General features: G+C 49.4%; 1 long non-coding RNA gene across 1 annotated transcript; it reads left to right on the top strand.

Moving 5' to 3' along the window:
* The first annotated feature begins 795 nt into the window (after positions 1-795).
* Positions 796-26227, top strand: LOC132417318 (uncharacterized). The gene is made up of 3 exons (XR_009517781.1): positions 796-870; positions 984-1137; positions 26184-26227. It is a non-coding gene; the product is annotated as an uncharacterized lncRNA (long non-coding RNA).

Below are 26227 nucleotides of genomic sequence, written 5' to 3'. Positions count from 1 at the left end.
TTGATTTGGAACAACTTCCAAGAGAAACTAAATGGAAAGAAACTGAATAGTGTATCACCAGTGGAATCATCTTACTGAGGGGTGGGTCCCAAGTGGAGCTTTAGACAAAACAGCATATATTCCAGATTGCTCTTAAACACCTTAGGAAGGTGTCTTGTTGGAGCCTCACTTGCCCTTTTGTGACAATCAGCACATCTAGTGTTCCTCAGCATTGGAACAGATCACCATCTCCCAATTTGAGCTCCAGATGAAGTACTTGCCTTGAATTTAGGGACTTGAAGGAAAAATGTTTCTTTAAACACTGGACTCACTTGAGAGAACTGAAATCTTGCACCACTCTCCCTGCTCACACTTATTCTGGGGCATGTGCTTGGTTAGTGAAATGACCCTGGCACAAATAGTTAAATTTACAAAAGTTAAACACTTATATGATACAACTCTACTGTATGTAATATTTCTGGAGGGAAAACCATTTGGGGGTGGATAAGAGCATATGTAGATACACCTAGATGATCTCATAGGACACGTAAGAACTGTACAGTGATTACTTCTGGAGAGAATGGTTGTATCATTTACGTACTTTTTTTGTACTATAGACGATTTCTTTGAAAGGTAATATTTATGTGATAAGAATTTCAAAGTCAAAAAAGAACAAAAGGCCATCCTGGATACTGTGCTCTCCCCGACACTCCCTCTGGATTTGGTTTCATCCCACAGGATGAGGCTGGAATTGTGGGCACTGGCTGTTTTGACTTTGACTAGAGGTAAAAACACAGTGCTGAATTCGTCATTACTGTTGCTGCCTCCTGAGAAGTTAAGTGACAAGGAGCACTGTTCTCCCGCATCCTTATCCTCCAGAGTGTGCTCTGGGTAAGCATGACCGAATCTCTGAGGAGGGCAGGGCTGCAGTGGTGGGAGGGCTGGAGGGAAAGGTGCTCCACTGCTGCCTTAGGCACTCACTGAGTTCTCATTTCCCCTCGCAGTCGTCAGGACCTGGCACTTAGGTGGGTTCAGTCAAGACGACTTTGCCTTCCTCTTCCTGCTAACAGCTGCACTGGAGCCGCCTTCACCGTGGATGCTGCCCCTCTCCTTGGAGAGTCACCATCGTTCAGCATCGCAGAGCACCCATCAGCCCAGGTGACAGCCTGCTCTCTCAGGGCCAACTCCAGTCACATCTGAATATTGGCCCGCTTCTCCATCCTGAAACACATTAGCATTCCCATTGTTAGACTCCGTGTGTCTGTCTCCCAAGCTTTCTGGGTTATAGAGGGGTCCTCAAAAATGGGTGGGGCTGGGTGGTCAGGGACTTCAACAGAGCTTCTTGTCTCTGGCCACTGTGTGGTGAAATCTTCCCTCCAATCTGGAGTCTGTTGTGGGATGAAAGATGCTTTTGTGGAGGCGAGAAAGCCCGGTTAACTTTTCATCTCTCTCCCGTGCCAGGACATCAGTGGAGTGCTCCTGGAAGTCCAGAGAAATACAGTAATGCACTCTCCTCCACACAGAGCCCCTTTCACCCCGCGGCACTTGTCAGACTATGTATGGGGATTACCTCACCACCCTCTTTGGGGTATAAGGCGGCAGCTGTTGGCTTCCCAGATGCTTCACATATCCATCCGAGAGGAAGTGAGGGGGCGTTGAGGGTGATGGGATGTATTATCTAAGCTGGACCCAGGCCAATGTGAATTGTGGCACCAACGACTGCATGGCCCCTGCCCTCAGCTTTCCAGCTCACCAGGAAGATGACGACGACTAATTATGAGGCCAAGGGAAGGAGGAAGGAAAGGTCAGGCTGCAGGGGCTGGAGCCCTCCTCCTTCATGGAGCTGGAGCCAGAGTGACCTTAGACTGAGGAAATTGCAGCAGGCAGAGTTGCGTTACCCAGCTCCTCTGAAGTCACGGTGTGTTGCAGGAGGCGTTGTCTTCCAAATGAGAGTGTTCGTTAATTGGCATGAACTTGAGGGGACAGGCATGCAGTCATTCTCAGCAGGGCCCATCCTGGGGGAGAGCAGATCCACTGTGGCCCTTATTTGCTACCAGCACGTTGATTGCTTCGCCTGCAACCAAGCCAATAATACTGACCGTGCCAGTCCAGCCCCCTCCCGGGGCATTTCTTAAGGAGGCAAGTATGCCAGAGAACAACCCCCAAGGTGATTTCCCTAGATCCTTGGCAGCTTTAGCCAAAAGCCTCAAGTGTCAGGAGCCCTTCTTGTCTGAGCCCTCCCTTCTTCCGTTTTACTGATGAGGACACTATAGCCCAGAGAGGCTCGGGCCGGCTCCTGTCAGAGTGGCAGGAGTAGAACACGGGTGAGGATCACCTGATGGGAGTCATATGCCATCCCTGTCCTCCCTTGTGCTGACGTCCCCCTGCTTCCTATGTGGTGGCTGTATCCTTTTTGTAGAGGCATTGACGGGTCAGATAATGTCTGCCTGGAGGCTGGGCCAGGGCAGACTTGGCTGCTCAGGAGGCCTAGACTCAGCTCTGCCTCTGCAGCGAGGGCCTGCCTGGTTTGTCCCGTCGTGGTTGCACATTAGCTGAACTTCAGGGCCTGAGGCTGAGGATAGAAAGCTGTGGGGCAAAGATTTGTGTTTAACTGATGGATCATAAAAGTAACATAGGCTCATGGGAAATTCAAACTGTTCCCATTCCTGAACTGAAAGTATTTGAATGGGCCAGGCCAAGTTTGTTTTGTTTTTTAATTTATTTTTATATAGCAGGTTCTTGTTAGTCATCCATTTTATACACATCAGTGTATACATGTCAATCCCAATCTCCCAATTCATCACACCACCCCCCACCACCCCCGCTTTCCCCCCTTGGTGTCCATACGTTTGTTCTCTACATCTGTGTCTCTATTTCTGCCTTGCACACCGGTTCATCTGTACCATTTTTCTAGGCTCCACATATATGCGTTAATATACGATATTTGTTTTTCTCTTTCTGACTTGCTTCACTCTGTATGACAGTCTCTCGGTCCATCCACGTCTCTACAAATAACCCAATTTCATTTCTTTTTATGGCTGAGTAATATTCCATTGTATATATATATACCACATCTTTATCCGTTCGTCCGTCGATGGGCATTTAGGTTGCTTCCATGACCTGGCTGTTACAAATAGTGCTGCAATGAACATGGGGGTGCATGTGTCTTTTTGAATTATGTCTTTCTCTGGATGTATGCCCAGTAGTGGGATTGCTGGGTCATATGGTAATTCTATTTTTAGTTTCCCCAGGCCAGGTTTTAACTACTTTACATGTATTTGTTTTACGGAATTATCACAACACTGAAACAAGAACTATTATTGTCATTTTACTGATGAGAAAACCAAGGCACAGGGATTAATGTGCCCAGGCTCACACAGTGGTGGCAGAAGGAGGTTTCAAACTCAGGCTGTTTAACTCCTGTGCTAGGCTCTTAAATCACGTGACTTCTTTGACCCGCCGTTTCCTCCTCAACAAAATTAGCCTTATGATAAAACACAAGAAACTTACCTCAGAGCTGGGCTGGAAGAAATGTCTGTCTGTGAATGATACATTAGATCATTTGTATTATCTTCACCCAGTGGAATACTATACGGTGATGAAAAAGGGGCAATTTACAGCTAGGTGCAAGAAAAGAGGAACCACACAACCATAATGCAGTGAAAACAGCAAGGCACAATATAGTAAAGATGATTCCACTTCTGTACAATTTTTTTTTTTTTTTTTTTTTTTGCAGTACGTGGGCCTCTCACTGTTGTGGCCTCTCCCGTTGGCGGAGCACAGGCTCCGCACGCGCAGGCTCAGTGGCCATGGCTCACAGTCCCAGCCGCTCCGCGGCATGTGGGATCTTCCTGGACCGGGGCATGAACCCGTGTCCCCTGCATCGGCAGGCAGACTCTCAACCACTGCGCCACCAGGGAAGCCCACTTCTGTACAATTTTTTTTTTTTTTTTTTTTTGCCATATGCGAGCCTCTCACTGTTGTGGCCTCTCCCGTTGCAGAGCACAGGCTCCGGAAGCGCAGGCTCAGCGGCCATGGCTCACAGGCCCAGCCGCTCCGCGGCATGTGGGATCCTCACGGACCGGGGCACGAACCCGTGTCCCCTGCATCGGCAGGCAGACTCCCAACCACTGTGCCACCAGGGAAACCCTCTGTACAGTTTTTAAATAGACAAAACAATATACTGTTTAGGATGCATTTATAAACAACAGTCTATACAGTAGTCCCCCTTTATCAGCAGTTTTGCTTTTCCTGGTTTCAGTTCCCTGTAGTCAGCTGCAGTCCAAAAATTTTAAATGGAAAATTCCAGAAATAATTCATAAATTTAAACTTGTGCTGCATTCTGAGTAGCATGATGAAATCTCGTGCTGCCCTACCTGGGATCCCCAAACCATCAACATGGTTTGCTCTTAACACCCCACCATTGACATTGTCATGGCTCAATGATGCAAGATCACCTGATGCAGATGATCTCCACCTGACATTGTCAGAAGTTCAGTAGTATAATAATGACATAATGCTATGTCACCCACCTCACTTCATCTCATCATGTAGGCATTTTATCATCTCACATTGCAAAAAGAAGGATGAGTATAGTACAATAAGATATTTTGAGAGAGACCACATTCACATAACTTTTATTACAGTGTATCATTATAATTGTTCTATTTTATTATTAGTTACTGTTAATTTCTTACTGTGCCTAATTTATAAATTATACTTTATCATAGGCATGTATATATTGGAAAAAAGTAGCATATATAGGGTTTGGTACCATCTGCAGTTTCAGGCATCCACCGGGGGTCTTGGAACGTATTCCTTTGGGGACTACTCTAGTGACAGGCGGAGGGCGGAGTATCTGAAAACTCAGGAGTGCGCTTTTGCCTAGAGGTGTGGCGTTGGGGATGGGGATACAAATGTTGGGAGAGGCACTTAGGGGGCGTCCAAAGACCATCAGTGCTTTATTTCTTAACCTGGGCAGTGTTTACACATGGACGCTTGCTTCATTACTATTTGAATTGCACACACAGTTGAATATATTCTTCCGATTATGTTTCTCAATTTAAAAAAAGAGTCAAATTTAGATTACTTAGCCCTGATCTATTAAAATGCAGCTCTTGGGGCCCAGCTCATTAAAATGCAGATTCTCTTTCAGGAGATCTAAATCTGGCCCAGAAATCTGCATGTTAACGTCGTCCCCTGGTGATTTTTGGTGTTTCTGTCACTTGAAGCTGCTCCAAGTTGGAGCGAGCAAGAGTTGATGTGATACCTCTTGAGTGCTGAGAAGCCAGATGCCGGGAAGGAAGGAGAGTGTAAAGCAGCCCACCCTGGCACGTTTGCAGATAGCAACTCCACTACCTTTGAAATCCTTAAGTTCCCTTTATACAAAATTCTAGTGTGTAACTTACATCTCGGTACCTTTTCCGTAACGTGAAAATATGGAGTCCTGTAATACAAATCATGAGCACCCCTGGGCTGCAATAGAGGCCCTCCAAATTGTAAATCCATAAGGCGCTGAGCATCTGACGGAGCATGAGCCTTGGAAAAATTGTGCTTGGTATCCATGGTGTCTGAAGCAAAGCAAAACAGTGTGCAAGGGTGGGATATGGAAACACATTGGACAGAACCCCTTAGTAAAGGGTGTAAAATGTCACTGAGAGCCTCTGCTGTTTTATTGCATGAGGGTAATAAATATTAATAAGGGCTTTCATAAGTTTTCTCATCACATGGGTTTCCCCCAACCCTTTTTTCCATAAAGTCTTCAGTTGTGAATCCTCCTGGTATTTGGGAGGAAATACAGTAAAATCAGGAAATACAGTAGAATCAGTACACACACACACACACACACACACACACACACACACACACACACACACACACACACACACACACACACACACACACACACACACTAGCCTTTGGGTTCCAAGTCACCCTCAAAGCCGCCTCCCCTCCTCCAGGTCTGTCCTCATGTTCACCTGAAGCCTAAAGCATCCTTGCAAGCCTGGGGCCTCTCTTCTTGGTGTTGGAAACTGACCTAAGCCAACATGTCGGTCCTGGTCTCTCTCGGGAGCCTGTATCAGAGGTAGTGGGAAGCCGAGTTCTCTCCCCTCCAAACTGGCTACCCCGTGGTGTGCTGTGAAAGCACGTCTCAGGACACAAGTACAAAACTGACAAGTGAGCATGCAAAAAAGATTCATGCCACCCGTTGCCAAAGCTCGGTGAAGTGTCTGCTCGCTCTCTCTTGGTGCACTTCTGTGGGGAATGTGGCGATATGTGGACAGTAGGATCACATGGGGATTCTCTGCTAAGTGTGTGGGCAGGAGGAGGGATGAGCTGCTGGTCCTGAGTTCCAGACTATACTGTTCTGAAGGTCTTATATGGCTGCGCTTGCCAAGTTCTTATGCCCCATTTTAATGGGGACAGAGGTACCTGTAAAATGTTCAGTCATGTATTTTGGAATTGACTCATTTCTCCAGTGGAAAGATATTTCTTTTTTTTTTTTTGGCCATGTGTGAATCTTATTTATTTCTTATGGAATGGTATTTCTGATATCCCTGCACTACTTGTAGGGAGTAAATATTCATTCCCAAGGGTTGTGCTCACTTTGATCCGTGTGCTGGCAGATGAGTGGGGGAGGGGAGATGCTCTACACCCAAAGCTCTACACCAGTCCTCATGCCCAGGAAATCCCAGCAACCTCAAGTAAGAGAAATGGAGAAGCTGGAGCTTCCTTAGGCAGCTGAGCCTCAGAGGGGCCACTGGCCTTCCCTATGGGATTTGGACATTAGCTTTGTCCCATTCTACTCCCCTTGCCCGAGGAAACTGTTGAGGCCTAAAGGGTGCTTCAGGGCATCACCCATTCCCCAGGAGGCTGAGCTCACCTGGTGTGGGGACCCATGGTGGCTGCCACCCTCCCCTCCCATTGGTGGCTCCATGGGCCTCAGAGGCACCAGTTTCCTGCCTTATTTGTGAAACCATATAAAAGAAAAAATTTGTTTCTTTCTCTACTCACACAATACTTCTGACACCAACCAATTTTCCAACACCAGTTGGGTGTCCTACCATTCAGTTCTGATACTATCTACCTGGCGTTAGCATCAGATTCCACAGGTTAAGGGCTCAGTTCCACAAGACTTCCTACCCTGCAACTCAGAGGCCAATTGCAAGTAGTGGGTCCCCAGGTTAGCCACACTTCTGTCTGACTGAGCTACAAATTGGTAATTCTCCTGACCCACTCCTCAGGTTTGATAATTTGCTGTGATGGCTCACCCCTGTGGAATTGGGGTGCACCAACTTCCCAGTACAGTGGATGTGTTCACCAGTCTAAAAGCTCCCCAAACCCTGTATTTTAGGGATTTTTATGGAGGCTTCATCATGTAGGCGTGATTCATGATTAACTCAGTCTCTACCCCCTCTCTCCTCCCCAGAGGATGGAGAGGGGGACTGAAAGTTCTGAGCTTCTGATTATGGCTTGGTCTTTCAGGTAACAGCTCCCATCCAGGAACCCACCAAGAGTCACTTCATTAGAACAAAAGATGTTCCTATCACCCAGAAAACTCCAAGGAATTTAGACCTCTGTGTCAGGAACTGAGGTCAAAGACCAAATATCAGAACAAAAGATGTTCCTGGCACCCTTACTGCTTAGGAAATTACAAAGGTTTTAGGAGCTCTGGTCAGGAGCCGGGGATAAAAACCAAGATAGGTATTTCTTCCTATATCGCAATATCACACTGTAACAAGGAAGGAGTTCAGGGCTGTGCAAATCCTCGTGGAGACGGAGAAGGGAGCCAGGCTACAGTTTCCTAGGTTGGCAGACCTATAGAAAGTGAAGTGGATTGAAAATTCATGCTAATGTGGTAACCAGTAGCCACCTGTGTCTATTTAAATTAAATGTTAATTAATTTTAAGTAAATTTAGAATTCCGTTCTTCTGTCATACTAGCCACATTTCAAGTGCTCTGTAGCTACATGTGTCTAATGGCCACCGTGTTGGTCAGTGCAGATACAGGAAGTTTTGATTGGACAATGCTGTTTCAAATGCTTGCATTAAACAAAATAAGATTTTATCACCACTACCAAAAAACGTTTAATGTAATATAATCACTTCCTTAAAAATGGATCTGAGCAGGCTTTTCAGACATTAATGTGCATAGGAATCATCTAGGGGTTTTGTTAAAACGCAAGTTCTGATTCAGCAGATCTGGTAGGAGGCCCTAAGTGCAGCATTTCTAATAAGGTCACAGGTTGTGCTAATGCTTCCGAGCCATGGACCCCCCTTTGACCTGCAAGGGATTGTAGGATTAGTTACAAACACTTAGGGTGCATTTTAGGTGATGAGCCTCGGGAGTGGGACGCAAGTTCAAAACTGTATGAATGCTGAGCATCATCTTTCACTCCTGACCTTGGTCGCTGACCTTAGCTACTGTGTAACCTCATTCAGACATGAAAGGCTGAGGGTGGGAGGGCGAAGTGCCACCGGCCAGACGAAGGTGTATTGACACGCCAGCGCGCTCTCTCTCTCTCTCTCTCTCTCTCTCTCTCTCTCTCTCTCTCTCTCTCTCTCTGTCTCTCCCCCTCTCCCTCTCCCTCTCCCTCTCCCTCTTTCGAGTTTGCTTAGGGAGGGGCTAGCCTGAAAGTGTGGCTTTGAGAGCCCTTGTAACCAAGACCTGCAGGGAGAAAGCAACATCCATCAGGCTGCCTCAGGAAAGGGACACAGGGACAATGGGGTGTCTGCAGAGGGAGGAGGAGTGGGGGGGCGAGGTGAACTTCGAGTGGCCCCAGGGCAGAGTGGCACAGGTACAGAGGGGCCATCCAGAGAGAGAAGCAGCAGCCCCAAAGGTAGCGGGGAGATGTGCACCGAGGCTGGCGCTCATGTGACACAGCCCTGCCTTGGGGACTCAGAGCTCTCTCGGGGCCCTCCCCAGCCCAGTCACACCTCCCCTTGTCCTTTGGCTGAGCTGGCCTTGGATGAGGTGTCACTGCTCAGAGTGAGGCCTATGCAGCTCAGTTCAACTCCGGGGTCCAAGGGAGCCCCCCATCTCCTCCAGCTGAGGGTGGCTCTGCCCTCTCACCGAGTCGCCCTCACCAGGGGGTCTGTTCCTGGCAGAAGTACCGTTAGAGGTGGTTGTGTGAGCAGTAAAAGGTGTAACTTCCAGTCTCTGCGTTTTGTTGGAGGCGCGCGGGGGGGATCGAGGAAGGCTCTGTGGAGGAGGACTTTGTGTGGCCAGGAGGCCAAAGGAGGAAAGGTGGTCCAGGCGGAGGGAACAGTGGGAGCAAAGGCCCGGAAGTGGGAACTCCAGCTTCCTCCTGCAATGAGCATGCAGTTCCTTTATGCCTGACTTTCAAGCAGCAACCTCAGGCTGGGGGCCCAGTCCTGGCCACAGGTGGGCTGGGCTGAGGGAGGCAGCCGTCCTTCAGCTCCCTTCTTTGACTTCCTGCTCCTGGCGAAGAGGACTTCACTCCGGGGGCGAGGCGACCCTGGGTGCTGGATGCCGGGGTGGGGCAGGCCCCTCACACCACGCCCCCGGCCCCCCCGGCCTCCAGCTCGGTGGGTGGGGTTCCATTCCCCATACCTAATCCCTTGCAGCTGTTGTCCTCCCCAGGAAAGACAGTTGTGCTGGAGGGAAGGGAAATAGTTATTTTGAGTTGGTCACTGGCTTCTGACCAGGAGAGGTAGATGGCCCTGTCCGGGCCTGGCAATGGGACCAGAGCCACGATTAATTATAGGGGGTGTTGGGCAGGAGGACATGGTCCCCACCAAGATGGGGACTGTAGAGGAGAGTGATGGACCAGGGAGGAAGCAGGCCTCAGGTGGGGGATGCAAAAACGGAGCCCATGTCTTGAGTGTACTCTGGATTTGGCTGGAGAGGATGGGGAAGTTGGACACAGCCTCCCCAAAATAGGCCCCTGTGCCACAGGAGTCCCTGTGACCGAGACTGGGGCTGTGCTGGGAGGGGTCTCCCACTGAATGAGCTTCCTGTAAGGGACTGGGCTGGCTGGTCACCGTCCCCTCTCTTCCAGGCAGGCCCTCTCCAGCACTGCCCTCCCAGCAGAAAGCAAGTCTGATGGAGACCAGATGCTCTGGGGCATTTGCCCTTCCCGCCTGCGGGGTCATTGTAGGGCAGTGAGATGAATGGATGTGCCCACTCTGGGCCTGGAAAAGCCAAGTGGCCAGTGATTAAGCCCTTCCCTGTAGCGTGTGCCAGCGTGGGCTTGAATCCTGGCTCTATTGCTTACCAGCCCTGTAAACTGAGCTACAGTTCACCTCACTGGACCTTCCCATTTTACAGCAACAGGAATTACAGTAGCGATGTGCACCTCATAGTGCTGTGGCTGGGGTTTGCTGAGAGAATGAGGGGACCGTGCTTAGGGCAAGACCCAGCACTCCTGGGCGGGAGTTGTCAGGGTGACGGTCTTTGTCTCGGTTCATCAGCCTCATGGGTGTCATTGTGGTTGGCCTCCTTCTGGCCCAGGTGTGTCTGCCTGCTTAGAGAGGTTCCATGGAGAGGAGAAACGAAGACATCTTCATCAGGGAGAAGGCGGAGGCTTCCAGAAATGTGGGGAGGAGAGAGGAGCCCATTCGACTGTGCCCGAGAGGCCAGGGCACACTTCCGTCTTCTTCCCTGCCGTATCCTCAGCACCTAGGATAGTGCCCAGCACAGATTTAGTGCTCAGAGCAAATTTTTTGAATAAATGAATGAACAGATTTTTTTAGTGAATTATTGGCTGCCTGGGATATGGAGCCTGGGCCCCTGGCTGATGAATTCTTGGGCTGGTCAGTGACCCAGGACGTGGCCATCAGGTCCCTCTGTCTCGAATCTGAACAGGGGAATAGAGGAGGGGACAGTTAGCAGCAGGGGCCCGGGAAACGGAAGTGAGAAGTGGGCCCAACAGAGCAGGGTGGAGTTGGCCCTTCCAAGAGGGAGGCGACCCTTGGGGAGAGAGTGGTGCCTCCTCCCTCTCCCAGGGATTCCTCCATCTCCCCAGCCACCTTAAGTGGCCAGAGCGGGGAAGTTCGAAAGAGAAGAAGGCAGTGCTCCCTGGGGACCGCCCCCCATCCTAGAGACCCTCCATCATGAGGAGCTCATTCCCCTCATTCACAGTCCGCTTCACTGAGCAAACACTGAGCTCCTGCTGTGTACTGGCCATAGTGCTGGGATCTGGGGCTGAACCACAGCCCTAGAGAGTGGCTTCTACGATGGGTAGAAACCCAGAGAGGGCCTCATAGCCCCGGCTTCACGGAAGCAGAAGGAGAGGGAGCACTTCTTGGAGGAAGCTGTGTCTACTGTTTGTAGGAGAGCTGAGGGATGGGCACAGGTTGGCCAGGAAAGAGAAAGGGGAGATGACCTTCCAGGCAGAAGGGACTGGATAGAGCCTGGCCAGTTTGAGGAACTGCAAGAGGTTCCATGTGGCTGGGGTGGGGTGAGAGATGGGGCAAGAGGGCGCACTGGATGGGGTCTCCACTCCGGGCTCCGAGCCTGCCTGTGCCGGAGCATCCGACCGGGCAGTGATGGACAGCAGCACTTGAGCGGCTTGTCCTCGAAGCAGAGCCAAGTGCGAGGCCTGGCGCGGAAAGAGCTGGGCCCTGTCTCTTTCTGCCCCAGGCCTTCACTGCTGCTCCCTGGGACGATTTCCCCATCTGCACAGTGAAGGACCCAGCTTGCTGTCCCCTAAGGCCCTGTCTCTGGCTCGGAGGGGCCTTGGGAGACACTGTGGGCTCATGGGGATGGAGTGGTAAGATGAAGGGGGGCATGAAGGCAGTCTGGAGGGGTCAGGCAGCCCCACGTTTGGCCTTTATAAGGAAGTCCCTTTTTCAGGGACCACTGTTAGCATCACTCAGGTCCTTGGATCAGGATTGAAAGAGATGGATTCCAATGGCTCCTGGCCTGAATGGCTTTGCCCTTCCCTGGGGAGACTGTCCCCATCCACAGAGCAGGCCCCAGGGCCCCTGGCCCTCCACTTCCTGCTGGGCCCTGGGCTGCCTGGCTTTTCAGGGACGGCTGACTCATGGCTTTGGCAGCCCCGAGCTCAGCCTTTTCCTCCAGCCGGGGGCTGAGGGAACCAAGCCTTTTCTCTGGAGTCCTTCCCACCCCTAGCTTCCTGCCAGCTTCAGGCCTTTGCAGAGGGGTCTGTGGCTTTACAGTCGGGTCCCAGGAGCCCTTTCTGTACATTCTCACCTGTGCTCCTCACAGACGCACCTGCTGAGCAGGTGTTACTGCCCCACTTTACACAGGGTGGGAGAGGTGGGGGGGGGCACTAAATTTCCAGAAGCAGTAGGAACCCTGCCTAATGATGCACAGCTGGGCAGGGTCAGACTTGCAGGGGTGAGGTGCAGGGGAGTGGTGGAGCTGCTCCCCTCTTCTCACAGGGACAGAGCTCTGCTTGAGGACCTGGCATTGGGCCCCCATTGGACCTGTAAGGCAGGGATTGGGCCATCCAAACATTCTCTGAGGGCTGAGCCCTTCTCTCTGCCCTTCTTTCCTTGGGGTCCCTCCAGGCAGGGTCCCAGCACATGAGGGTGGCTGTCACAGGGAGATAGGGAACTATGGGTTAACGGCATGGCTTCTGGGGTCAAATAGCCTTGAATCTGAATCCCAGTTCCACTTCTAAAAAATATATTTATTATTTATTTATTTGTATTGGCTGCACCGTGTCTTAGTTGCAGCATGCGGACTCAGCCACAGCATGTGGACTTCTGGGTTGCCGTATGTGGGCTCTTAGTTGTGGCATGTGGGATCGAGTTCCCCGACCAGGGATCGAACCTAGGCCCCCTGCATTGGGAGCGTGGAGTGACCCACTGCACCACCAGGGAAGTCCCTCAGTTCCACTTCTTTTTCACTACGTAACTTGAGAAGTATCCCTCAGTTCCAGATGGAGAACCATTGTGCCTCCCTCTCAGGGTAGGAGAAAGGGGAAGTGAAGTGATCTATACCTTCATTCGAAGAAATATTCATTGAGCACCTACGGTGTGTCAGGCACTGGGACAAGAGATAAATGAAAAATGAATGTAAGTTTCCTCACCAAACTCACATTCCAGCTGGGGAGACTGACAAAAAAAAAAAAAAAACAGACATAACAAATGACATGGTAGGCTGGAAGGTGAGGAGGTGGGATAAGGGGAAGTAGAGCTAGCCCAGAAGGGCAGAGGAGCGGTCAAAGTGGGCACCTCTGAGGTGATGAGCAGTGCAGACGGAGGGAACAGTGTTCTAGGTGGAAGGAACAGCATTGCAAAGTACCTGCCTGGGCTGTGCAAAGTGACTCAAGAAGCAATGAAAGCAGAGTGGGTGAGAGGTAGAGTAGGTGAGAATGTGGTCAGTGAGACTGGGTGGCAGGGGAGCTGCCCCTCCTCTGTGACCAATTCCACAGGAATTCACTCCTCCGCAGCTGCGAAAGGTCAGGGCCTATGTGGACACAGGACACGACAACTCTAACCTCGCTTCCGCATGCTGCAATTTGAGTGTCTCCTCTCTCCTTTCCTGCCATCACATGGCTTCTTCCTCAGGTCCTTGGGCCCAGAGGCCTCCCCCAGTATGGCCTGTGACCCTCCTCCCCACAGGACAGAGAGCCCCCCAGCTGCCTGTTACTGTCTCCTGTTTGGGGAGGGCACTGTGTCTGCTCTGGCCAGTCTCAGGGAGCATCACAAAGGCTCCTTTCACCAGAGGGCATTGTAGGGGGACTGGGAAGGGATGCGGTGCCCTCCTGCCCGTGGGCATAAAGACCCCCTTTCTCTTCTGCTGCGTCAGCCCTCTCTCGGCTGGCAGGCAGGGGGGCCGCGTGCAGGGAGATTCTTGTCTTCCTTTTAAAGTACAGGCGAGACTGGGGCCAGGCCAGACAATGGTGGTGATTTACAGTCTGCTGGGCTGCTGGGCTGCAGGGCTGCCTGCTGGGGTGGCAATGACCAGCCAGGAGTGCCTGGCATAGGGAGCCCTGCCCTGCTGAGTCTGGGGCTGCCCGCTTAGGACCCCACAGTGGGAGCCCCGACTTACAAGCTGTAAAGTGCAGGGGCTGTGCTGGTAATTTCAGAGCCCCCGAGCTCTGCTGTTCTGGGGTGCTGCCTCAACTGGCCTCGTCTTGGGTCTGTTAGCTCCTGGCTAGTCTTTACCTCGATTTCTCAGCCCTAACCCACGTCAGGTCCCTCGCACTGCAGCTCCAGCTCCGACATTCTGTGCTGGACAGAGGTCTGCCTTTGGAGGGAGACAGGCAGGAAGTGGGGAGCATGCAGGGGCTGCACAGGTATGGTGAGAGCCTGGGGGAGCACTGGGGGAGGAGGGGCAGGCTGAGGAGCTGGTGGAACAGCTTGGGGAGATGCCTGCAGGACAGCTGCATCTGTGGCAGGGGAGTGCTGGAAAGTCAAGGGAGAGAGGGACGGGGAGGGGGGAGCAAAGGAGGGAGAGAGGAGGAAAGAGAGGGGCAGAAGCGGCAAAGGAGAAAGCCAAGGAAAGTGAAAGTGAGAGAGCGCCCAGGACAGAGAGAGACATGCACACACAAGAGAGAAAAGAGAGACAAGAAGTGATTCAGAGGAAGAGAGAGGGAGGACACACAGGAGGGGGGAAAGCGGGGGTGGGGGGAGGGGGAGAATAGGGAGGAAAGAAAGGATGAGGGAGAGCTAGGCCAGAGCCACGCGGAGCAGAGAGCAGAGCAGGTGAAAAGCCAGAGAACTTCTCCCCAGTGCTCACCGGCCTCGCCTTCTCACTGCTCGGCCCACGCCCTGCACTCTCACCCCAGGCGTTGCTGGCCAGGGAGGGAGACAGGGACATGGCAGGTGCTAGTCTGTCCCCCACTGGGGATGATTGGCTGGACATAGCAGGAACTTTTTGATGAAGAGCAAAACAGGCCCCCAAGGGAAGTGTCCCCCTCGTTGGAGCCCTGGCCTTTCTGAGGCAGGGGACTGACCGTCATGACCCCTCAAAGGGTGTGGGCTGCACCGTTTTATTCTGGCTTGACAGGACCCAATGTGGAGGAAGGTGGTTTTCTGACCTTCTGCCTCGGTTTCCCTCTATGAGGCAGAGAGGTGGTCAGGGATCTGGGCTGCCGGATGGGGTTGGGGCCACGCTCTGGGGCCAAGCTGGGCTGGTGAAGTCACAGTGCATCTGTCCAGGTGGATCTTGGGACCGTCTCCTTTCCACCCCCAGCCTTTGTTCCAGGAAAAGGCAGCTGGGGGAGGGGGTGGAAGGCAGGAGTGTTTCGAGGGAAAAATGGATCCTTCCATGGAACAGGCAGCCACTTCACCCCTCCACCCCCATCCTATCCCCCTCCTGCCACCAGCGCCATTCCTTCCTTCCTCCCCTCTTGGCAGGAGGAGCCCAGCAGCGGGAAACACCATGCTCTGCTCCCATCTCCCACCTCAGCAGTGCTGAGCCCAGGGTGGCCTTGCAGAGGGGGCGGGGGTGCATGTGAGTGTGTGTGCGTGTGAATGTGCACGTGTGCACACACACATGGCCTGGCCAACATCGCCTGCAGCCATGGAGGTGGGAGAGGCAGGGTGCATCAAAGGGAAGGAGGCAGCCTGAACTGAGCTCCTGGAGCCTCAGTTTTGTCATCTGAAATATAGGCACTAGCCTTGTCCTGCTTCCCTAATAGGGCTGATGTAAGGATCACAGAGCCACAGTGGGGGAGCGGGAACATGTCCCTGAGGGCCCTGGGTACCCGTTGCCCTCATACCGACCCTTGAGGCAGGTGCTGTTATTACTGTCCCCCTTTCCCAGTGAGGAGCCTGAGGCTTAGAGATGTAAATGGCCCACAGGGGGCAAGTGGCTGCCCTGAGACTGGAGCCCAGGTCTGACTGATGCTGCTATTGACAAGGTCCCTGGGTGCCTCTTCCTCCATCCTGGGCTTTGAGGCTCCTTGTCCCGCCCCTTGAAGAGCTGCCTCTTCCCAGGGACTGGGGGCCCTTCCTGACTTAGGGACTTTCGGCAGGTTGTTCCAGCCCAAAGAGTCCCCGCAGGCCACCTGGTCCAACTCCTTGTCATTAATTTGGAAAGCCTGAAGCCCAGGGGCCCAGAGCTTCAGGTTGCAAAGCACAGGGAGCAGAGCTGGGATTCCAGCTTCCTGCCTGGTGGTCCCAGCTGTGGGCTGTTTTTCTCTCTTCCTTCCTGTAAGCATGAACCTGTTCCTGGAGGGGTTATCAACACAGGCACACTCCCCTTCCTCACTCTCTTCTGCCTGGCCCAAACCCCACCACATTTCACCACCCTCCCCAAACACAGGGCCCAGCAGGGTAGGGATGCTGAGTGAAGCTTCTGGACACCCTTCCTGGTCCCACCCCTTTCCAGCGGCTGAACTCCTCCTCCCGCAGGCTGCTCAAAGGGAGCCAGCTCTTCTCCAGACCCCAGCTCTGTACCCTGACCCCCTCATCATGGCCTAAACACCATGGCCTTTGGCTGGATGACTGAGGCCCCTGAGACCAGCTCCTTGGTTGGTCAGCCTGGAGACCACCCTCACCACCGCCACTACCACCACCAGGGGACAGGAAGCGGCCAGAACCGTGCCCCTTCCCCAATATCACCTTTTTCCTGAGTCCAGGTCTGGGGAGGCTTCCAAAACGAGGAGGGATTTAGGGAGCTGCTTACCCATCTAGACGTGACTTGTGTAGGGATGGTGCCCAAGGCAGGGAGAGGAGTGGAAGGTGGACAGGGCTGGGGAGAGGTCCAGAACATCCTTGGCACAGAGGCCTGCAGCCCTCCTAGAGCCTGCTGGACACACAGCCGGGCCGACCAACACGACCCAGGGGAGAGAGGTGGGACACAGCCAGAGGAGATGAGGCCCAGGGGCACAGACACCAGGCCTGCTGGGAAGGCACTGGGGCAGGGGGTGACCCCCACATACCGGGGCTCAGGCCACAGAGTCAGTACCAGCCCTGAAGCTGCTGCCCTCCCTGGGTTCAGCAGTATGTCACGTGTCACATCTGTCTTTGGGTGCCCAGTTCTGGGCTCTTGGGTGCCTCAGATGCCACACCTGCTGTGGGCAGCTCCCACTTGGTGGGGTACTCCCTGCTGCAGGCGCTGATCATGTCCGCCCAGATCCCCGGGCTGGTGCTCCCATCCCTGAGCTGCTGTGCTATTGGCTGCTCTCAGCTCACCCCCTCCAGAGGCTGCCCTTGGCTGACGGGAGCCGCATCACCTGGAGATGTTCAGGAGGTTATGAGCAGTGACTGACCAGCATGGGCGGTTAGCAGCCAGGTCCCTTGGCCTCTGGAGTCCACAATGTCTTTGGTACCGTTCACAATCTGGAGTCCTCGGGGATCAGGCTGAGGCAAGATTTCTCCTGAAACCACACCCTGTTTGGCTTCTTTCTCTGCCCTATTCTCTGCTTCCCTCACTTTCACATGGATTGAGGATCTCAGTAAACCACTTGCATAAAAATTGCATCTCAGGCTCTGCTTCTAGAGAACTTGATCTCAGATACCCAGAAAATTGACCTGGTGGCCTCTCCTATAGCATGGTACCAGGGCTGGGGAAGGGGCATATGGGGGACCAGTCTTAGGGGCACAGGAAAGCCTCCCTGAAGAGGTGACATTAGAATCAGGGCCTTGAAGGTTGAGTAAGAATTGTTGAGCTGAACAGTGTCTGCTTCATTTGATAAATCTTGCCTGATTAAATTGCTCAGGACACGAGAGGCCAGAGGCACAACAAAAGCAAAGGCCCCGGGGCAGGAAAAGGCAGGTCGTGTTCAAAGGGGAGAACGGACCTGTGGCTGGAGGGGTGGGGCATGGCCGTGAGGTAGGAGATGAGACAAGAAAGGGAGTTAGGGCCTGGGCAGAGGGCTGCCGTCACCATGCTGTAAGCTCACGTCACCAGCCCCACCCAGCACTCACGGCTGATGGACTGTCAGGCTTGCTGAGCCCAGACAGAGCCTCAGGAGCCTCGCTGTGCCCGGCAGGCTCTATCAATCTACTGAATTAGCACGTGAGGTGACACGCATTTATTGTCCCTACCCCAGAGAAAGGCCAGGCTGGGCCGTCATGGGAGGTCTGGGCCCAGCCCAGAGGCCTGTGGAGAATGGCCCGAGTACAGTAGGGGCCTCCCCAGGGAAGGGGCCATTGTGGCCCATAAATAGGTTAGGTGGCCAGGAAACAGGAAATCCTGACAATACAATGAAGCCTGGGGCACAGGGGTTTCCTCCAGGCTGAGGGCTGGACCGAGGATGCTTCTTCGGCCAAAGGCCTTGCTGAAGCAAGACACCCTGACCGCTGGCCTCAAATGCCTGACTTTTCTCACAGTCCTCAGGGGGACTCTGGGTCCACCCTCACCCGACCCGGCCCAGCCAAGGGCAACTCAGGACAGGCCAGCACATGCCAGGACTGGCAGCGGAACCCCGAGGGAGGAGGGGTGACCGGCTCGCTCCCAGCTGAGCTTGGAACCAGGTGGTGATGGGAGCAGCTGGGGCAGCCAGACCAGGGGCCAGAGGCCAGGCCAGGGGGACTCCCTCAGGATCAGAAGGTACTTCTGCCAGGCGCTCTGACCCAAGGAGCCTGCACATCTCTAAGCCGGTGTCGGTGGGCCTGTCTCTGCCCTGGGCTCTGAAAGGGCATAGCAAGCAGCAGGCTGACCCTACCTGGACCCCAACAATGGAGAAAAATGAGTCCCTCATTAGAGAACCAGGCAGCCTATAAAACCACATCCCAGAAGAATTTTATTAAGAAAAGCAAATAACAAAACATGATGTCCAATAGGATCCCTATTTTGTTAAAACGCACACAAATGTAAAAATCTGTGTGTGTGCATGTGTATGTTTGCGCGCCTGTGCATGTGCACAGAGGAGACAAGAAAGAGGACCAACAGAATGTCAACGGGTGTCAGGGGATTTTTATTCTTCCTTGTTCTTTTCTGAACATTCTAACTTTTCTACAATGAACTTTGTAACCATAAAAAAAAAATCAAAACAAAGCACTCAAATCCTGCAATACCTGTTTTCTTTTAAGTAAAATGTTTACTAAGAGTTTTTAGAGAAGTGGAGAAATGTTGATAATCCAAGCTGAGGGGAAAACAGGATACAACATTGTATACAACGTATGTAAAGGACAAGAAGCTCAGGGCAGGAAGGGGACAGGAAGGAAGCACGTGGGGTGTCAGGGCCAATGGCTTTGCAGGGGCACCACCATGGTTCCACCCACCTGCAGTGTGAGAAACCCCACACTTTTGTGCCCACTGTATCCCTAGTCTTCAACATTTTTGGCAATCCAGAGTGTAGAAGATAGTCTTGTAATTTGATCCCAGGGGTGGAAGATAGTCTCATAATTTACACATCCCTGATTATTGAGCCTCTTTCCCCAGAAAAACATTTTATTATGAAAATTTTCAACATACAGAAAAGTAGAAAGAATTGTACAGTGAACACCCATTTACCCATCATGTAGGTTCTGCAATTTACATTTTACTAGACTTGCTTTAGCACATATCAATTTATCCATCCATCCATCCATCAGTCTTTATTTTTTGATACAATTCAGAGCAAGTTACAGGCGTCACTACACTTCATCTTACACACTCGAGCATGTATATCATTAACTAGAGCTCAATCTTTGTCTATCGCTCTCCCTCCTCACCTCTATGTAAAATTTACACATGGTGATGCAAAAATCTTAAGTGTATTGTTTGATTGGTTATGACAAATGCATACACTTGTGTAACCCAGACCTTTATTATGATATATTGTAGAACGTGACCCCCAGAAAACTCTCTCTTGTCCCTACCTAGTCAATCTCTGCTCTGACTCCTCAGAGGCAATCACCATTCTTATGTTTTCATCAGAGATTAACTTTGGCTGTTCTGGAACTTCCTATAAATGGGATCATAGAGCCCATACTAGTTTGTGTTTGGCTTTTTTGTGTGTGTGGTACGCGGGCCTCTCACTGTCGTGGCCTCTCCTGTTGCAGAGCACAGGCTCCGGACGCGCAGGCTCAGTGGCCACGGCTCACGGGCCCAGCTGCTCCGTGGCATGTGGGATCTTCCTGGACCGGGGCACGAACCCGTGTCCCCTGCATCAGCAGGCGGACTCTCAACCACTGCGCCACCAGGGAAGCCCCTGTGGCTTCTTTCATTCAACATTATGTCTTGTGCGATTCATCTATGTCATTGCAATAGTTAGTTACTTTTTATTGTTGAATAGTGTTCCACTGTATGGACATGCAAATACCCATACAATATTGATTGAATGTATATTGTATGGATATACAAATGGATAGCCAGTTGTATGGATACATTTCATACATGGATAAGGATACACTGTATGGATAGTTCTCTTGTTGATGGATACCTGGGCTGCTTAAACTTTTCCTTATTATAAATAAAGCTGCTATGAACATTCATATGCAAATATTTTGTGAACACATGCTTTCATTGCTCTTGGATAAATTCCTAGGAATGCAATTGAGCCGGTTGCTTTTCATGTTTGTTAAACACTTGGATTTTTCTTTTGCCTATTTTTTGGTCTTTTTCTCATTGATTTGTAGGAACTCTTTCATTATTAGTGATGATCCCTAGGGATGCAAAAAAATTTACTATAGTCCCTTGCCCTCAAATTGCTCAGAGTTTAGCAGTCATGGACACAGTGAGGATGTGATATGGTGGCTGCTATGCATTCATTTACGTCTTTGTAAGTCTGATCATGCCACTTCTCTGCTCAAAACCCGGCCAGGGCTCCACTTCACTCAGGGTCAAAGCCAGCAAGACCCTGCATGGTCTCACATGATCTGGTTCCCTAGGCTCTAACCTCACTCCTACCACTTTCCTTGTGCAGTCTGCTTCAGCAGCTCCAGCTCCTTGGTGGTCCATAAACTACCAAATCCCCACCCCAGGGCTTTTGTCCTGGAGAGTCTCTCTCCCTGGAACATTCTTCCCCACCCCAGATTTCCACAAGATTTGCTGCCTGTATTAGTTTCCTAGGGCTTCCATAACAAATTACCACAAATTTGGTTACTTAACATAAATTCATTCTCTAACGGCTCTGCAAAAACCTTTTTCCCCATTAAGCTTCCATTCAGAGGTTCTGGAGACTAGGACGTAGACATATCTTTTGGGGCCACCATTCAACCTACCACACTTCCTAATCTTCTTCAGGTCCTTGCTCAAATTTTACTTTCTCCGAAAGACTTTCCCTGGACATTTAATTAATTAATTAATTTATTTATTTATTTATTTATTGCCACACCGTGCGGCTTGCAGGATCTTAGTTCCCCAACCAGGGATCGAACCCGGGCTCCGGCAGTGAAAACACCGAGTCCTAACCGCCAGGAAATTCCCATCCCTGGACACATTATTTAAAGTCACACACACACCATTCCAGCTCTCCTAATCCTCCTTCTCTGCTTGATTTTTCTCCCTAGTCCTTACTTGCAGGTATACCATGTGTAGTTTACTTTACATGTAGATCTTTATTGTCTGTTCCCCTATTAGAATGTAAGCTCCATGAAGACAGAGTTTTCTCTGCTCTATTCCTAATGCACAAAACAGTGCTGGCAACACAGAAGATGCTCAGTAAATAACTGTTAAATGAATGAGTGAATGATCATATTGAGCACCAAGCTCTGCTTTAAATAGAAAGTTATAAACAGTAGGAGCACAGGAGGAGGGAATAAATCATTCTGTTTGGAGTCTTATCTAAGCAGGATTCACAAAAAGGGTATATTTGAGCTGGACCAGGTGGGAATGGGGAGGTGTGGGATTCCCCAGAGGCAGACAGGACAGGACCTGAGAAAAATCTTTTTGGCTGCCTGTGTGGAGGGTGGTATGGAGGAAATGAGACTGAGGAGGGGGGTCTCATCTGGGACATGAAACAGGGCTCTGTGTGTGGGTGACTGCTGTGGCCCAGAAGGAAGGGTGGAGGGACCTCATTCCACAGTAGAACCAGAGGCACTAGGAGACGCATTAGTGAATCGAAGTATTGATCATGTGCTGCGATGGCTCGGGTGTGGGGAAACAGGTGCTCTGACACACTTGGTAGCAGTGTGAATTGGGGCAACCTCAGTGGGGGCAATTTGATGACTTTAAAATGCACATGGACTTACCTGGTGGCGCAGTGGTTAAGAATCCGCCTGCTAATGCAGGGGAAAACGGGTTCGAGCCCTGGTCTGGGAAGATCCCACATGCCGCGGAGCAACTAAGCCTGTGCGCCACAACTACTGAGCCTGCGTGCCACAACTACTGAAGCCTTTGCGCCTAGAACCCGTGCTCCACAACAAGAGAAGGCACCGCAATGAGAAGGCTGCACACTGCAATGAAGACCCAACGCAGCCAAAAATAAAAATTGTAAATACAAAAAATAAATTTATTTTAAAAAAATAAATAAAGTGCACACATCCTTTGAGCCAGGAATTTCACTTCTAGGGATTTATTCCACACATATGCATACTTGCGCACGTATGTTAGAAAGTAGCATATTGCTCAAATATATGACAATTTTCTATTTCCCAAAGAGATCAAAACCAAAAACAGCATCACACCTCTTAGGAGGACTACTGTCAAAAGCCAGAAAACCATGAGTTTTGACAAGGATGTGGAGAAATTGGAACACTTGTGCATTGTTGGTGGGAATAGAAAATGGTGCCACCACTGTGGAAAACAGTATGGTGGTTCCTCAAAATATTAAAAATAGAATTACCATATAATCCAGCAATTTCACTTCTAGCTATATACACAAAGAATTGAAAGCAGGGTCTCAAAGAGGTATTTGTATACCCATGATCATAGCAGCATTATTCACAATAAGCAAAATGTTGAAGAAACCCAAGTGTCCACTGATGGATGGATGGATATATGAACGAAATGTGGTCTATACATACAACGGAATATTATTCAGCCTGAAAAAAGGAAGGAAAATTTGACATATGCTGTACTGTAGATGAACCTTGAGGACATTATACTATGTGAAATAAGCCAGTCACAAAAAGACAAATACTGTATGATCCACTTTTACGTGAAACAGTCAAGATCATAGAGACAGAGAGTAAAATGGTGATTGGGAGAAACTAGAGAATGAGGAGTTATTGTTTTGGGGGGACAGAATTGTAGTTTTGCAAGATCAAAAGTTATGGAGATGGATGGTGGTGATGTTTGCACAACAGTGTGAATGTATTTAATACCACTGAACTAACTGTAAACTTGAAAATGGTTAAGACAGTAAATTTTATGTTATGTGTATTTTACCACAACTAAAAATAATAATAATTTTTAAAAAACCAACAACACATTCATGGACCAGCTTGTATTTATAACTTTTAGGTATGTAGGTTAAATAGTCAAATACTTAAAATATTTAGTCTATTAATTTTTATACATATATTTTAAAAATCACATATTAGATAAAACATCACTTTAGAAATACAGCTTTGTCCCCTCTATCACATTAAACAATTGTGTTCTACTTTTTGCATTACACTTCTGCTGATGCATCTCTGTTACCATTTTGTCATTGTCACATGAAAAGGTGCTCAACATCACTAATTGTCAGGGAAATGCAAATCAAAACCACAATGAGATATCACCTCACACCTGTGAGAATGACTATTATCAAAAAGACAAGTAGAGCTTCCCTGGTGGCGCAGTGGTTGAGAGTCTGCCTGCTGATGCAGGGGACACGGGTTCATGCCCCGGTCCGGGAAGATCCCACATGCCGCCGAGCCGCTGGGCCCATGAGCCATGGCCGTTGAGCTTGCGCGTCCGGAGCCTGTGCTCCACAACGGGAGAGGCCACGACAGTGAGAAGCCCACATACCGCAAAAAAAAAAAAAAAAAAAAAAAAAAAAGACAACAAGTAATAAGTGTTGACAGGGATGTGGAGAAAAGAGAACACTTATGCACTGTTAGTAGGAATGTAAATTGGTGCAGCCACTATGGAAAACATCATGAAGGTTCTTCAAAAAGTTAAAAATAGAACTACTGAAGGATCCAGCAATTCCACTCCTGGGTATTTATCCAAAGAAAACGAAAACACTAATTAGAAAAGATATGTGCACCTCTATGTTCACTGCAACATTATTTACAATAGCCAAGATATGGAAGCAACTTCAGTGCCCATCAATAGATGAATGGATAAAGAAGATGTGGTGTATATATACAATGGAATATTACTCAGCCATAAAAAAGAATGAAACCTTGCCCTTTGCAACAACATGGCTGGACCCAGAGGGTATTATGCTAAGTGAAATAAGTCAGACAAAGACAAATATGGTATGATTTCACTTATATGTGGAATCTAAAAAACAAAACAAATGAACAAACATAACAAAACAGAAACAGAGTCATAGATTCAGATAACAAATAAGTGGTTGCCAGAGGGGGGCAATGAGAAAAATAGGTGAGGGAGATTAAAAGGTACGAACTTCCTGTTGCAAAATAAATTAGTCATGGGTATGAAATGTACGGTGTGGGGAATATAGTCAGTAATTATGTAATATCTTTGTATGGTAACAGATGGTTTCTAGATTTATCATGGTGATCATTTTAAAATATATAGAAATATGGAATCACTATGCTGTATAATAGGAACTAATGTGTTGTAGGTCAATTATACTTCAAAAACAAACAATAGAAAAAGAGATCAGATTTGTGGTTAACAGAAGCAGGGAGTGGGGAGAAGGGGAATTGGATGAAGGTGGTCAAAAGGTACAAACTTTCAATTATAAGATAAATAAGTTCTAGGGATGTGATGTACAACATGATAAATATAATTAACACGGCTGTACGTTATAGATGAAAATTATTAAGAGAGTAAATCCTGAGTTCTCATCGCAAGAAAAAAACATTTTTCTATTTCTTTAATTTTGTATCTACATGATATGATGGATGTTCACTAAACTTACTGTGGTACTTGCTTCATGATGTATGTAAGTCAAATCATTATGTTGTACACCTTAAACTTATACAGCGCTGCAGGTCAACTATATCTCAATATAACTGGGAGGGAAGAAAGCTTCCATTTAAACCATTTTTAGGTGTGAATTCAGTGGCATTAATTACCCCCACATTGTTGTGCGACCATCACTGCTATCTGTTTCCAAAGCTTTTTCATCACCCCAGACTCTAAGCACAAAGCAATAACTCCTTATTTCTCCATTACCCCAGCCCCTGGTAACCTCTAATCTACTTCCTATTTCTATGAATTTGCCTCTTCTAGATATTTCTTACAAATGGAATCATTCAGTCTTTGCACTTTTGTGTCTGGCTTATTACACTTAGTGTAGTGTTTTCAAGGTTCATCCATGTTGTTGCCGAATCATATTGCATTGTATGGATATACCAATTTTGTTCATCTGTTCATCTGTCGATGGACACTTAGGTCTTTTCTACCTCGTGGCTAGCTTGCCTATTTTTGAATTTTATATAAATGGAATCATACAGCCTATACTCCTTTATGTATACCTTCCTTCGCTCATGTTTCTGAGATTCTTCCAAGCCGTTGCATGCTGTTATAATTTGTTCATTTTCAATGCTCTATAGTATTTGTATGTATATACCACAATCGATCCATTCTACTGTTGTTGACAGTCTTTGGCTATTACAAATTCTGACACCAATTCTGATGTGCGTGTTTCAACATTACCAAGCAGTCAACTCAATTCTGACACTACCTGGAGATATCATTAGATCCCACAGGTTAAGGACCGAGTCCTACAAGACGCCTCCCCTAACCCACCCCACTCCCCTGGCCATCTTCCAGTTGCCAATCAAAAGCCCAGGTTGTCTCCTGTGCTTTGACTGACCAACTATAGATCAGAGGTTCTAACGAACCCCCCACTTGGGTTCAATTAATTTGCTAGAGTGGCTCACAGAACTCAGAGAAACAGTTTACTTTCCAGATTACCAGCTTATTATAAAAGGATATAACTCAGGAACAGCCAGATGGAAGTGATGCATAGGGCAAGGTATGTGGGAAGGGACTCGGAGTGTCTATGCCCTCTCTGAGTACACCACTCTCTCCGCATCTATATGTGTTCACCAGCCTGGAAGTTCTGCAAACCCCACCCTTCGGGGTTTTTATGGAGGCTTCGTTACATAGGCTTGATAGATCAAATCATTGGCTATTGGTGATTGACCTTAATCACTAGCTCCTCTTTCCTCCCCAGAAGTTGGGGTGGGACTGAAACTCCAAGCCTCCAATCATGTGGTTGGTTCCCTTAGCAACCTGTCCCCAATCTTACCTTACCTAGGGGCTTTCCAAAAGTCACTTCAATAGCATAACAACATACCTTTATCACTCTCATCACTTAGGAAATTCCAAGGAATTTAGGAGCTATGTGCCAGGAACTCAGAGG

This window comes from Delphinus delphis, chromosome 20 (genome assembly GCF_949987515.2).
Source record: "Delphinus delphis chromosome 20, mDelDel1.2, whole genome shotgun sequence".
Classification (NCBI taxonomy): domain Eukaryota; kingdom Metazoa; phylum Chordata; class Mammalia; order Artiodactyla; family Delphinidae; genus Delphinus; species Delphinus delphis.
The sequence above is the reverse complement of the archived record's forward strand: the minus strand, read 5'-3'. Positions and strand labels throughout refer to the sequence as shown.